Source organism: Pinus tabuliformis, chromosome 3_1 (genome assembly GCF_031772625.1).
Source record: "Pinus tabuliformis cultivar Carrire ecotype Pingquan chromosome 3_1, CPIR1, whole genome shotgun sequence".
Lineage (NCBI taxonomy): Eukaryota > Viridiplantae > Streptophyta > Pinopsida > Pinales > Pinaceae > Pinus > Pinus tabuliformis.
In genome coordinates this window covers 78634440-78647097 of record NC_142301.1, presented here as the reverse complement: position 1 = coordinate 78647097, position 12658 = coordinate 78634440, and positions in this window count along the sequence as shown.

Here is a 12658-nt window from a genome sequence, read left to right as displayed (position 1 = left end):
AGATAAATGGCAATCACGGGATGTAAATCATGTAAATTAGGTATGGGTTCATTTTTACACAAGCTTGAACCATGAAGAACTCTGCTTGGATTCGGTTTCATGTTTACACAAGCTTGAAACGAAAAAACTATGCTTGTTATAAATTTGCATACCCCCAGCATGATAATGCAAATCGAGGTACATGCCCCCCAAGCTTCATGGCATTCACGGAGTGGATGGAATGAAGGTTCACTTGGAAAGACTCGATTTTGAAAAGGAGGATGCATGCCCCCCGGGCTTCAGTCACGTGCCCGGGTCAGTTGCCGTCATCAGAATGACGGACTGGATGTTGAGGCATTTCCTGTGGAAATAAGACCATTTAGGAATGGTAGATGACTATATGTAAAGTGTGAACCGGGGAACGACAGTTGGTCTACGATCTTGATCGTTCTTCTTTCGTGCAGAAAACACATCACTCTGAAGAGTGAGGACACAATTGCACGTATGTGATAAATATAGTCTCGCCCAAGGAGTAAATTGTAATCTAACGGGCCTTGGACTACCATGACGCCCATTTGAACGGTCTTCCCTTCTAATGTGATAGGTACATGGGGAAGAATTCCTAAAGGTCGACTGGTTTCTCGATGAAAAACTGTAAGGTTTCTCATCTCAGGCAGAAGCAGTGGCGAACCAAGTGCTTCCCAAGCTGTGGAAGAAAGGATGCTCACAGGAGATCCCTCATCAATAATGGTACCGGCCATAACCATTCGGTAGACTTGGACTATAATTTGAAATGATCTGGAAGCTCGTAACTAGGAATTGCCTAGTTGATCCCAGTTGAAGGAAACAACTAGGTCGCTTGGAGGTGGGACCGGATAAACGGCCGGGTATGACTCTGATGGACTTCCTTCCTGCTGTGAAGGAATGAGGGGGATACTCACTTGATCGTTAGAGTCTATGTTTATGTATAGAATTTGGATGGTGTGATCTTCATCCTTTACAGTGATAATATCATCTGAGATTGGAACTTCTGAAGGCAAAACCAGGTCAACTGTTATTTGGACCTTTGAAAAGACCGGGTCACTTGTCATCTGGACCTTTGGACTTTCATTTGGTTTGGATTCAGGTGGTTCATCTTTGATGACAAACGTTTCCGGAACAAAGTGGTGTGTAGACTACGAAGGTAAATCAATAGCGTTTCCGACCAGGGACTGGTCTGGAACAGGCTGAAAATCAACACTCTTTCCGACCAGGGACTGGTCTGGAACAGGCTGTAAAGCAACACTTTTTTCGACTAGGGACTAGTCTGGAACAGGCTGTAAAGCAACACTTTTTCCGACCAGGTACTAGTCTGGAACAGGCTGAGCACAGCCAGGTTCGGGAAGAGAAAGCTGGACCAAAGAGGAATCATGCTTGATTGCTTGGTTAGCAGGGGAACGTTCTGCAATTGCAGAGAGACGTTGATAACCAGCAGGAAGTTGAGTTGAGGGAGCTGTAGGACTTTCCAATACAATAGAGGCTCTATCCATGAATGGACAAAGGTGAAGGGGATGATTGCCTTCACAAAGTCTACAGGGGATTCGAATCTTCCCTTTTCCCTTAACATTTCCAGCTGATAGGGTAGCATCACCATGATCTCCAGAGGACGATGCAGGGCGGTCCCGATCATGAGCCCATACTTCTAAGACCTTGGGGATGCCAGGACAATCGCGAAGAAGATGGTCTTCCTTGCATAATCTACAAGGAAATTTAGCCTTCCGCGGCGGAGCAGGAGGAGACTTTACTTCAGGTATATTCGGGGTAGATGGGACCTTTCTTTTGGGAGACTTCTTCTTTTTGGTCTTCTTCTTCTTCTTCTTAGCCACCTGGTTACTTAAATCCAGAGTTTCACCAGGCGAAGTAGAAGATGAGGACACAGCAGTAGGCGAAGAAGGGCAGGGGTCCACCTTGGAATCAAAATGATGTTGCTCGGGTGGAGGAGGTGGTGGTGGAACAAGAGTTATCACACTCGAGACCACTGAGTTTGAGAACACCCATACGGGTAAACCAATGGTGAACCCAGGTAAAGACAAAGTTGCTATATACTGAACACCAACATTTCCGACAGAAGGAATCGGACCAGCCGGGGGACCACCTTGGCCGGTGGGCTCAGGGAAGGATGCCATTTGAGCGAGAAAGAACCCTACTCAAGCTAATGCAAGCAAAATTTAACCGGGTTATATGTGATCGTGGTCAAATAAATTTTAAGACACTGAACTTTGAACTTGACCTTTTCACTTTTTAAGAGTCGAGAAAAGGACGAAAAGATGACTCTAGTCTCCTTCGAATATTTAATGAGCACGAAGTGACAAGATGCTCACAGGCACCTTTTCGTTTAAGGAGTCCGAAAAGGATCAAAAGTGACTGCTCTAGAATTCTAGGTAGAGGGTGTGCCAAACTTTTCGCAAAACCACAGAATACTTTTTAGGGTACGGGTGGTCGATCTTCTTGAATGCTGTGTTCACTGCATTGCGAATCGTAGGGCGGCCGACACAGCTTCCTATGGATAAAATCTTTATTCCTATAGGGGTCTCCCAATGTATACGTGACGGTACGTGGGAGCACAGTCCGTACTGGCACCTATCGTTTCACCGTGGAGGAATCACCCAACCACTCGACGGTAAGCTACCAGGTTTAACGACGCCGGAACACGTCTCTAACCTAGACCTCTAGAATGTTTGCGTTATGTTCCAATGCGTTGTTAGGTTCATTGAGTTTATTTTATAGTTTATCTTCAATTATGTTTCAGTTTTTTGGTCCTACCGTATGTGGTCTCTCCAAACTTCCTAAATGCAATCTATATGCCAAAATTATATCGTTTCATTCGATGACTTCTACCTACAGAAGAGTAGAGATTTTTTCTTTTACACAAACAAAATGATCATCAAGCAAGTAACAAAGATCCTAATGCAGCTAATAACAAGAAATAAAAGTTTTTTCCTTTTCTTTTTAAAAGCAACAAAAATAGCAATAAATGCTAAGTAATATAATGCAAAAAGCTCTTTTGTTTTTTGATTTTTTAAAATGACATAATGCATGTAAACAAACCTCAAGAGATATCCATGAGTACAAACACAATTCACTCAATGGACATAGAACCAATTTAGAAACATGAAGATGAACTTTCAAAGCAAAGGAAAACACGAAGACGTTCAATGAACCATGTGATCTAAGTTCAAATGAAGTCAAGCAAGATCCAAGGAAGCTAGAAGTGAATCACTCGAAGCATAGAATACCAACTTTTAACAACCACTAGATGAGTGCGGAAAACAACCAACAAGCTGATTGGATAATCAAACCACAAGGTCCCACAGAAGGCTCGACATGCAAAGCCACTAGGCACCCTAGGGCCGGGATACAAAATCGATAGAAATAAGCAAACAACTGAAGGATGAAGGTAACAACCAGTCACACAGAGATCCAACACACTCCCAGAAGCAGCAAAAGATATGGAAAAAAAAAAAATCCGAGTTTAAGGAGCTTTCAAGTACCAAACTGGCAAAATTCACAGAGCTGGCGCGACTGTGAATCTGCAACTCGCGCTAACAGTCAATTGGCGCGAGTCTTTATGGAGCAACATGCGCCAACTGGCGCGACTGTCAAAAGAAAAAATGTGCCAGCCGCGTTTACTGACCCAAAAAATAAATATAACAACCCAGGGTCTGATTGACAGTGCCCAGCAGATAGCAATTTCAAGACTGACCCAGAAAGTTCATTAACTCAGGCAAGCGAGAGAAAACTAATCATGCAAGACAAACTCCAAATAGCTTCTCCCCAGCGGAGTCTCCAAATTGTTGGTTAGGTAAATCCCCTCTGCGGACAGAGGCGATCCCACTAGTTTAAAACAGAACTAGCCACAATCAATCCACGCTACCACGCAAGTTCCTAGTTGTACATTAAAGGTGAATTAAGAAGACCAACCTGGATTCCAACGCTATAGTCGAAGTAGAGTTGGTGTTCCCGCTCCCTTGCTCCGGCAGGTCACAATCCTTGCGATCCTTGCAAACGGACACCTGCACATGCAAAGGAAGAAACAGATACAAGCATAAAATCCACCAAGGCACAACTATATTTCAGTCAGAAAGGAAATAAATCAACATCACTATAATAGACAATGAGATTAGAACTATAATAACAGTCGTTCATTAATTAATAATAGACAGGAAAAGTTACAACCAAGGTTCTGACGTTGAACCTTTCCTCTGGCTGGGCGAGCAGCTATATGCCTTGTAGTAGGCTTCCTCTCTCTCGGACTCCCGGCAGCATAACCTCTCTAGAATTACTCCAACAACTCAAGAACTCGAAACTACAGCACTTCGGAACTCATAAACTTCAAACTAGCTTGTCTAATGCATGAGGACAGGCTTTTATAGATGAAGAAGGGAGAAAGCTTCAATGCACCAGGACACCCATTATGGAATGGAAACATCCATGAAAATCTACTGCGGATAGATATGATGACTCTCGAGCTTTATCAGATGGATTTTTCCCTCAAAGGACTTCATGATCTGGGAGGAAAAAATCATACAGTCGTGCTTTTGGCAAAAACATTACTAAACTCGACTGGCGCGGGCATTGTTCTAAGACAGAGCGCCAATGGGCACGCCCCTTTTTGAGGATCTGAGTTATTGGCGCGGGTCAGACATTGGGTACCTGCGCCAATGGGAAAAGGGCACTTTTCAGGGATAATTTGCAGAAGGTGTCTTGAGGGAACATGAAGTACATACTCAGGGGAACATAGTGCAAGTGTTTTTAGGCTATGTCACTGCTCACAGGTCCCGAAATGCATCCTCCAATGTATTGGAATCGGGGCGATAGGGACGGTGACCAATGGTGACAAATTACTGTGTAACAAGTACCTTAACAACACAGTCATCACCATCTATCCAAAGCCCGATGACATTTTTTTGTTGTTTATTTTTAATTTCTCTAATAAAATTTTATTAAATATTTCTTAAATTATCATAAAATATAAATAATAAAACAATTCTAATTATTAATAATTTTTAGTTAAAAATATTCTTAAATTTATTAAGACTATGTTAAAATATTATTTTAAAAAAATCAATTTATTATAATGAAGGATATATATTAAACAAGCTAATTATCATATAGATCTGATCATTTAATATTTATGAATAATATATTTATAATTATATTTAAATATAAAATATTGGCATAGTTGAACTATTTTATAGTGTAGCTCACACAGTGTAGCTTAATTAGTGATCATTCTATTCAAAAGTATTATATAAATTACTAGATTAAAGGCTCAAAGTCCCTATGGATTAAGCCAAAAAAAATAAATAATAATAATCATTATTTTATTTTTTATTTTTTTGGTATATTTTCTAATCAATTTTTCTTAAGTATTTGGTAGGGATTTATTAGTATAGAAACAAAAATAATTCCTCAAGTAAGAGATCTAAATCTAGAGGAAGATATAATCTCCAAGAAAATTTGTAAAGGTATGTTGGAGATGCAAAAAAGAAGACATAAAGAAAAGGATCTTATGATACTCCTTCTATAGAAGAAAAAACCTTTAGATGAAGTAGGGGATGTGTACTTTCCTTTTTCATGCACACATGTAGATCTTGAGGCATGGTTGGTTAACTCAATTGAATCTTCTCATATGACTCGTCACAAGGAGTGGTTTGTGCATATGAAAGGTACGATGGAAATGACATTTTCCTATGAGAATTATCGACAACCAAAACCATAAGACGAGGAAAATTCATGGATGGAAGGATTAAAACACTCTCTGGTGTTTTACACATACCAGTATTGACCATATATTTGATCTCAATAATCAAGATGAGTGATAAAGGTGTAAAAACAATGTTCGAAAAGAAAATATATAGAATAGTTCAAGGAGCAACGGTATTACCAAGAGGAGTTAAGCTTTGAGATCTATATAAGATATTGAGAAGGGTGCAACAATCCCTTTGCTCCTCATAATGGAACTGAAGAAGGAAAAAATCCTATAGTATTTAGAAATAAGACTATGCTATGGAATAAAAAACTGGGACATACCAGAAAGAAGGGCCTTCAAGCACTACATGGTAAAGGTATGGTAGAATGTATGTATAATTACTCTCTATATTTTGATTTATATGAGAATTTCCTATACAAGAAACATAATTAGGTAATATTATCCTCTAGCAGTATGGCGAAATTATGCATCCTGTAGTGGATGCATAATGATGTGTTCGGAAATGTGTTGGTTCAATCACTAGGAAACTATATGCATTATGTCTCATTTATAGATGAATTCTCAAGAAATACGTAAATTTATTTTGTCAGGAATAAATCTGAAGTGTTTGACAAATTTAAAAGTTTAAGGCTCTTGTGGATAATTAGACAAAGAGGAAACTAAAGGCAATGAGGATGGATAACAATGGAGAATTATTTGGGAATGAATTTGAGGAGTTCTAAAAGAAGTGTGATATAACAACACATAAGACTACTCCATATACACCTTATCACAAGAAGAAAATCTATTTTGGGCCACAAATCTAAGAAGCAGACTTTAGTGAATATTAAAGGATCCGTGGGTGATCTCTAGTGACTGTTGAGGGTCGTGTTTGATCTGTGGAGGAGGCACAGACTTGAGGGACAAGTTTGGGTCTATTTGTGCATAGATTTGGTGGCATATTTCCTATTTTGAGGGGCTGAGATACTCTATGTGCAATCCAAGGTAATTTTGGGCAGATTGGTATGATATTTGTGTGTGGGCATATCTCTAAAAGGAGTCGCAGTCTTGTACAATAGTTAGATAGGAGGGTCATAGCCTTGTACCTCAGTTAGAAGGTGGTCGAAAGGCCTAAACAATGGATGGAAAGACCTTAGATAGAAAAATATGGCAGCAATAGCACAAGGGAGAAAGTTCACAGTATTTAGGAGGTTGTTAGAGCATTTTGGAGAGGGATAATAGGTTGTTGGAAGCCCTAAATAGGAGCAGAGGCTATAGCAGAGAGACACCAACCCTAAGGTATGTATTGATGATGTGTTTAAGGATGATTTGTTACTAGAGGATAGAGTCTAGATTGGACATTTGTATTGGATGCTCATAGATTATTGGAGGGCAGTGTGAGAGTGGACCAAGTGTGGCCTAGAGTAGCACCTTGATCGACTAAGGTGGCTACTAGAAGAAGCAGAATTGGAGTAGCATAAAAATCAACTTATGGAGGGTTGTAGAGGGTTGCTTCAATCCCTAATGAACAAGTCTCTTGAAGGACTAAGATATTATTAGAAGTGGCAGAAGAAGAGATCACAAATTTGATCAGCTAGGCGCAGTTTGTAGCCCTAGATTTGTCTTGTGGAGAAGGACATCTACAACAGAAGTTGGTCAGTTCTCCATGCCCTAAGTTCATTTCTAGAGAAGGACATTCGATAGTGATAGAGGGAAGTCCCCCAGCCCTAAGTGTGTCTTCATCGGGCAACACAAAAAGGCACTAGTGGGAAGAAATTCCCAAAATAACTTAGGAGCAGCAGTGAGAAGTTGAGAGTTGTTCACAAATGGAGTTGTGAACAACTTGAGAGGAGTATCAATGTGTTGATGCATTGAAGGATTAAAAATCAAGTAGAGAGCATTTGGAGCTGAGTTCATTGACCTAATGGAGTTGGTTCATTGATAGAGGCAGATTAGAGTTGTTGCAGATCGGGATTTAAAGGACTAAGCAGATGTGTACAAGGTATGACTAAGGGAGTTGTGAGGAGTTGTACATCAGCTAGACAGTCAGAGTACTTTGTAAGGGTAGATTGGTTGTCAAAGGACTGACACCAAGCCCTAGTTGTTGTTTTCTTATATCAGTGGATGTATGAGGGCAATTATCACTGGCACATGAACCATAGACTATTGTATTATTAGTTTGTTAATATGATGTTATGCATTTTTTCACAAAAATGGTATGGAAATATGATGTTATGCATTTTTTCATGTGAAATATGATATACTATCATTTGCAATGCATAGGCATAACTATATGAACTTTTTTTTTCCTACAATTAGTGGGTCAACTTGTCGACTACAATTATTTGATGAGCATGTCAATGAAAGAAACTATAGTATTGGGAACACTTCTCCAATCAGTACCATCCCAATTTCCTCCTCGAGGGTGCTTCCCCCTATTGTACAACCAATGGGGATGTATTGTCGGCCACACCCACCACCTTTTTCCTTCATAAATTCTCCCATGCCTATAACCGCCTCCCCAAACCCTTCCCAATTCCCACCCCTACCCTTTAACCATCCACCCTTCTCATTGTTCCAATCATCCACCCTTAACATTCCAATTCCCTCACCCCCTTAGGGTGATCCCTCGCCCTAGGGTTATTCCCACTATCGTACAACTGATGGGGATGTATCATCGCCCAAACCCACTACCTTTTTCCTATTTTTCTCCCACCATGCCTTTATCCATCACCCCTAAACCATGCCTATATCCATCACCAAGTGCTCCGCCATCTACCTAGGAAGCTGGGAGGGGTTCAAATGATTCTAGCTCATGTGTATTTTCAAATACGTGAAGAAGATACTAAAACCTTTCTTTGAGAAATCTCCAATCAACTTCATCTTCCAGGATTTGAAAAGCAAGATTACGAAAGTGATCCCAAAATTGTGCAACAGATTCATTGAGTGCTTTCTGTAATTTCAATTTTTTTTTTGTTAAGTTCTTTACGGCCATAACAAAATAAAGCATTAGCTAAATCTTTCATCATGTGATTAAAAGAGTGAATAGAGGTTGCAGGAAATGTGAGACACCATTGTTGAATACGCCATCTGAACATGTGAGCGAATAAACCATAAGCAATGTCATCTAAGGGGACTTAATTCCTCTCACAGAAGCCCAAAATGGCAACTCCATGTCTTAACAGGGCTATTATTCCTTCACAGTTGTATGTGAGTCATGAAAAGTCATCGATGAAATCCTCTGACACTTCGAAATCATGTGCATGAGAAAAACATGTCAGAGTTGAGATTGTAATGTAAGTCATGACTGATGTGCAAAGATTCAAAACAAACATTGAGGGATTATCTTGTCATCTAGCCCTCCTTCTAGCACTAGAAATTTCAATGGTGTTGGACCCACCAACATATCAAGGGGAGCTCCCCTTAGTAAGAAGTACCAACTAGTCCTCAGACCGTTTGGAGTGGGAGTCCCAGCAATGTGTGGTAAAGTAGTGCCTTGACCACGGTAGCGCGCAAAGGTAAATATGATAACTTTGTCATAAGAAATTGTGTGACCTTGAAGCGAGTCAAGTGAGATGCATGGGGGTTATAACACACAGAGGGTAAAAGGAAGTGTATCCCGTAGAAGTCTCTAATAGTATGCAACCTAAAAGGAACACACGAGCAGAATGATATCACAAGCTGGAAGCGGAATAGTCCACAAACCAAAGTGACAGATTAATCCAAAAACACGCCTTCAACAAGATTCATAAATTTGCATACAAAATAGTTCATACACAAATGCGTAAGTTAAATAACATACATTGCTAAAGCAACCAGAATAGTCCAACTATAATAACAACATATGCATGAAAACAGGTTGGCTTAGTTATATTATTAAGTGAAGGTTCCAGCCATTCATACGCCATTGACAACTACTATCCCCAATAGTGGAACATTACAATCAACACCGCTTGCTCCTCCAAAGAGGTATATTCACTCTACGTTGTGGAGAAGCTAAGGCTGATCACAATACTCTCCATGCCTTCTCTAATCAAAGGCTAGCCAAAATCGTAGATCCCAAAATCCCCTTCTATGAGTTATGAGGTTCTATATATAACAAAGGGTGGGGTGACCCTTGACATTCCCCTTTGACTACCCTCATGACTCTTCAACTCCTTTAAAAATAACTCTTTACATTACATAGTGATTGTTCACTTTCCACTAATGACACTTGGAATTTCACTTACAATATATATACAAATAATAATACAATTTCCACATATACCCATGTGGGAAAAAGTAGGCTTGAATCAACCTAACAATAAAAACACCATCACTTGGAATATGGAAAACTCGACAACATCTTCTTGATGGTTCTCAGTGACGAACTGATATGAAGCTTGGTACTGCCCTATTGTGGCCCTGTACTGTTTGGTAATGTATTTCTGGAAAAAGACTCTTGCCTCCATGGTTCCCAGGTATATGGTTCTGGGACCTTTGTCCAACTCATCTTGAGGCATGCATAGCATTTTCCTGAGTGTGTCTGGACCACCGATGTACTTTGCATGTCTTTTGTGCTCATCTGCAAGTTATCGTTGGTGGCCTCTCGCATCAACTGCTCCATGTACTTGTTAACCTCCAGTAGGATTTGATTCTTCTTAATGGCTTGAGTGAGGCATCCGATTAAAGGGATCTTATGTATCCTCACTATGACATTCAGACTCTTGAACAACCATTCATAGGAAGCCTCAATGCTAGTGATGAGCGGTGGTAGCTGCTCATAATTTCGGATCAACATTTGGATCTGTGCTTTGTGTAGAGCATCCCGTAGCTGCATTATCTTCTACAAGTAAATCGGGGCTCTCTTGTACATCATTGGCCATTCTTGTATATGCGCAATAGAAGCATGTATGTCTTTAACATTTTGGACAATCTTCATGCACCACTGTTAAAAACCATGATATATGGACAACCTCCTTGTGCACTGTGACAAATCTATCATACAGTTTCCATATGCTAGTCTCAAGAGTCGATACTTCAACAGGTATCACTTTCCTCATCTCTACCATAGCGGATCCTATAGATTGTTCTGTCCTCTACCTAGCCTCTTGCAAGTCCTTTGCCATTCGATAATTCTCTGTTAACAAGAACTTAACAGTTGAACTCATGGATTCTGCTAAGCCTTAGAGGCATTGGTCATGGCAGTTGGATGTCTTCTAACATTTGACACTATCACCCTTTCCTATATATTTGCAGGTGACGCATGATCATCCAGGAGATTCTTTATCAGCACCTATACAATACTTTTCTATGGCTCATCAAATGATAGATTGTACACATCCATCACCGTATCATCATCAAGGAGAATAAATTCTCCTAGCTCACTCGGGACTAGTTCTAATTTGGGAGGTGGTGTAGACTAAGGTGCGACCTTAGATGTCCTCAGCATGAGGTCGATATCTTGGTATTGTGGCTCTTTTTCCAATTCCAATTCTGTTTCTTCTACCATTTGCTTAATCTGTTGAGCAAGTTCCAAAACCTACACTTGCTCACCCTCTTCTTCATCTGTTGGTTTCTCCAACTCCTCAACTTGTGTAGGTGCAATTTTCTCTATCATCGTGTGCTGCCTTTCTTGTTGTTCCTATTACTGCTTCTCTTCCCTCTCTCTCCTTCTTAGCTCCTGCTCTTCTTTAAGATTCTTCTCTATTTCTTGCAACTTCCTCTATGCATCCTCCAACCTTTTATTCTCTCTCTTCCTCCATTCTACTCTCCTTACACTTTGTTTCTCTTCGCCTCTATATCCAAACCTACTTTCTCAATGAGAGGATCTTCTCTAAACTTGTATCTTTTCTTAGCCTCTAGGTCCTCGCCAATATTACTCTTGCCTTTGTCCTGCATTGATTTGTTTCTCATTGTTGTAGTTGTTACTTCTTCCTATGGTGCTACTGCCTACAGAGATTCTTTCCATTCTATAGCCATGCTGACTGGTTCATTGAGATTAGAGGACTTGTAACAATACCTCCAAGGTTCTTGCTCTACCCAATGACACGCCCCATGGATCCATGGATAATACACCTTCACATGGTGATTCTTTCATATGAAGTGGGGATTGTATGGATTGAAATCCTTGGTGCCGAAATCAAACTTCTCTAAGTCCTTGACCTCAGCATCTGCATCCTTCAAGATTTGGATCTCATACAATCCAATCCGCAAAAGGAAGTGCAAGTCGTGGTGCCTTCTTCCTCCTGTGCAGTCATGTTTATAACCTTGTGGATATGTGATATGAAACCTCTTGCATGACCTACTTATCCATGGAAAACCTTGGTAGCACATGTGGAGGATTCTCTCTGCCAAAATTCCCGATGAAGGTGCCACCAAGTGAGGCATACCAATCTGCAATGATAAGCAATTTCTGCATCACTTCTTGGGACATGCAAGGTGGATCCTGCCAAAGATCATCTCGTAAACCATGGTGATCAAATAGTCAGATAGCCTCGCGATGATTCCTTGGTAACTGCACTTAGAAAGAAACTTGCAATAAATGTTCAAAGCATTCTCTGATGGTGTCCATGTCTAATCCATTCCAGGAAACTGATGCTGGGCATAGATTGCATCAAGTATGTATGTATACATATAGAATCTTGCTTGCTCATCCTTAGGTAGATTCTAGGCATTAGTCACATGCATTTTCAGCTTAAGAGCCAACATATCCAACTAGTTGAATGGCCTTCCTTTATTTGCAAACTGATCCAACACCACCACCCAATTTTGCAGACAAGTGGCATGCAGAGATGATCAAGAGTTGGTAGGCCTTCCTGAGTGACTTAGTCTTGTAAACCTGATTGGGTGTCGACTTGAACTTTGATGTCTCTTTTACCCAATGCTTCATGATGTCTCTAGTGTTCACATTGTTGTTGGGGGTATATAAAAGTGCATCCAGGCAGTTCACCATCTATGGTAAATGAT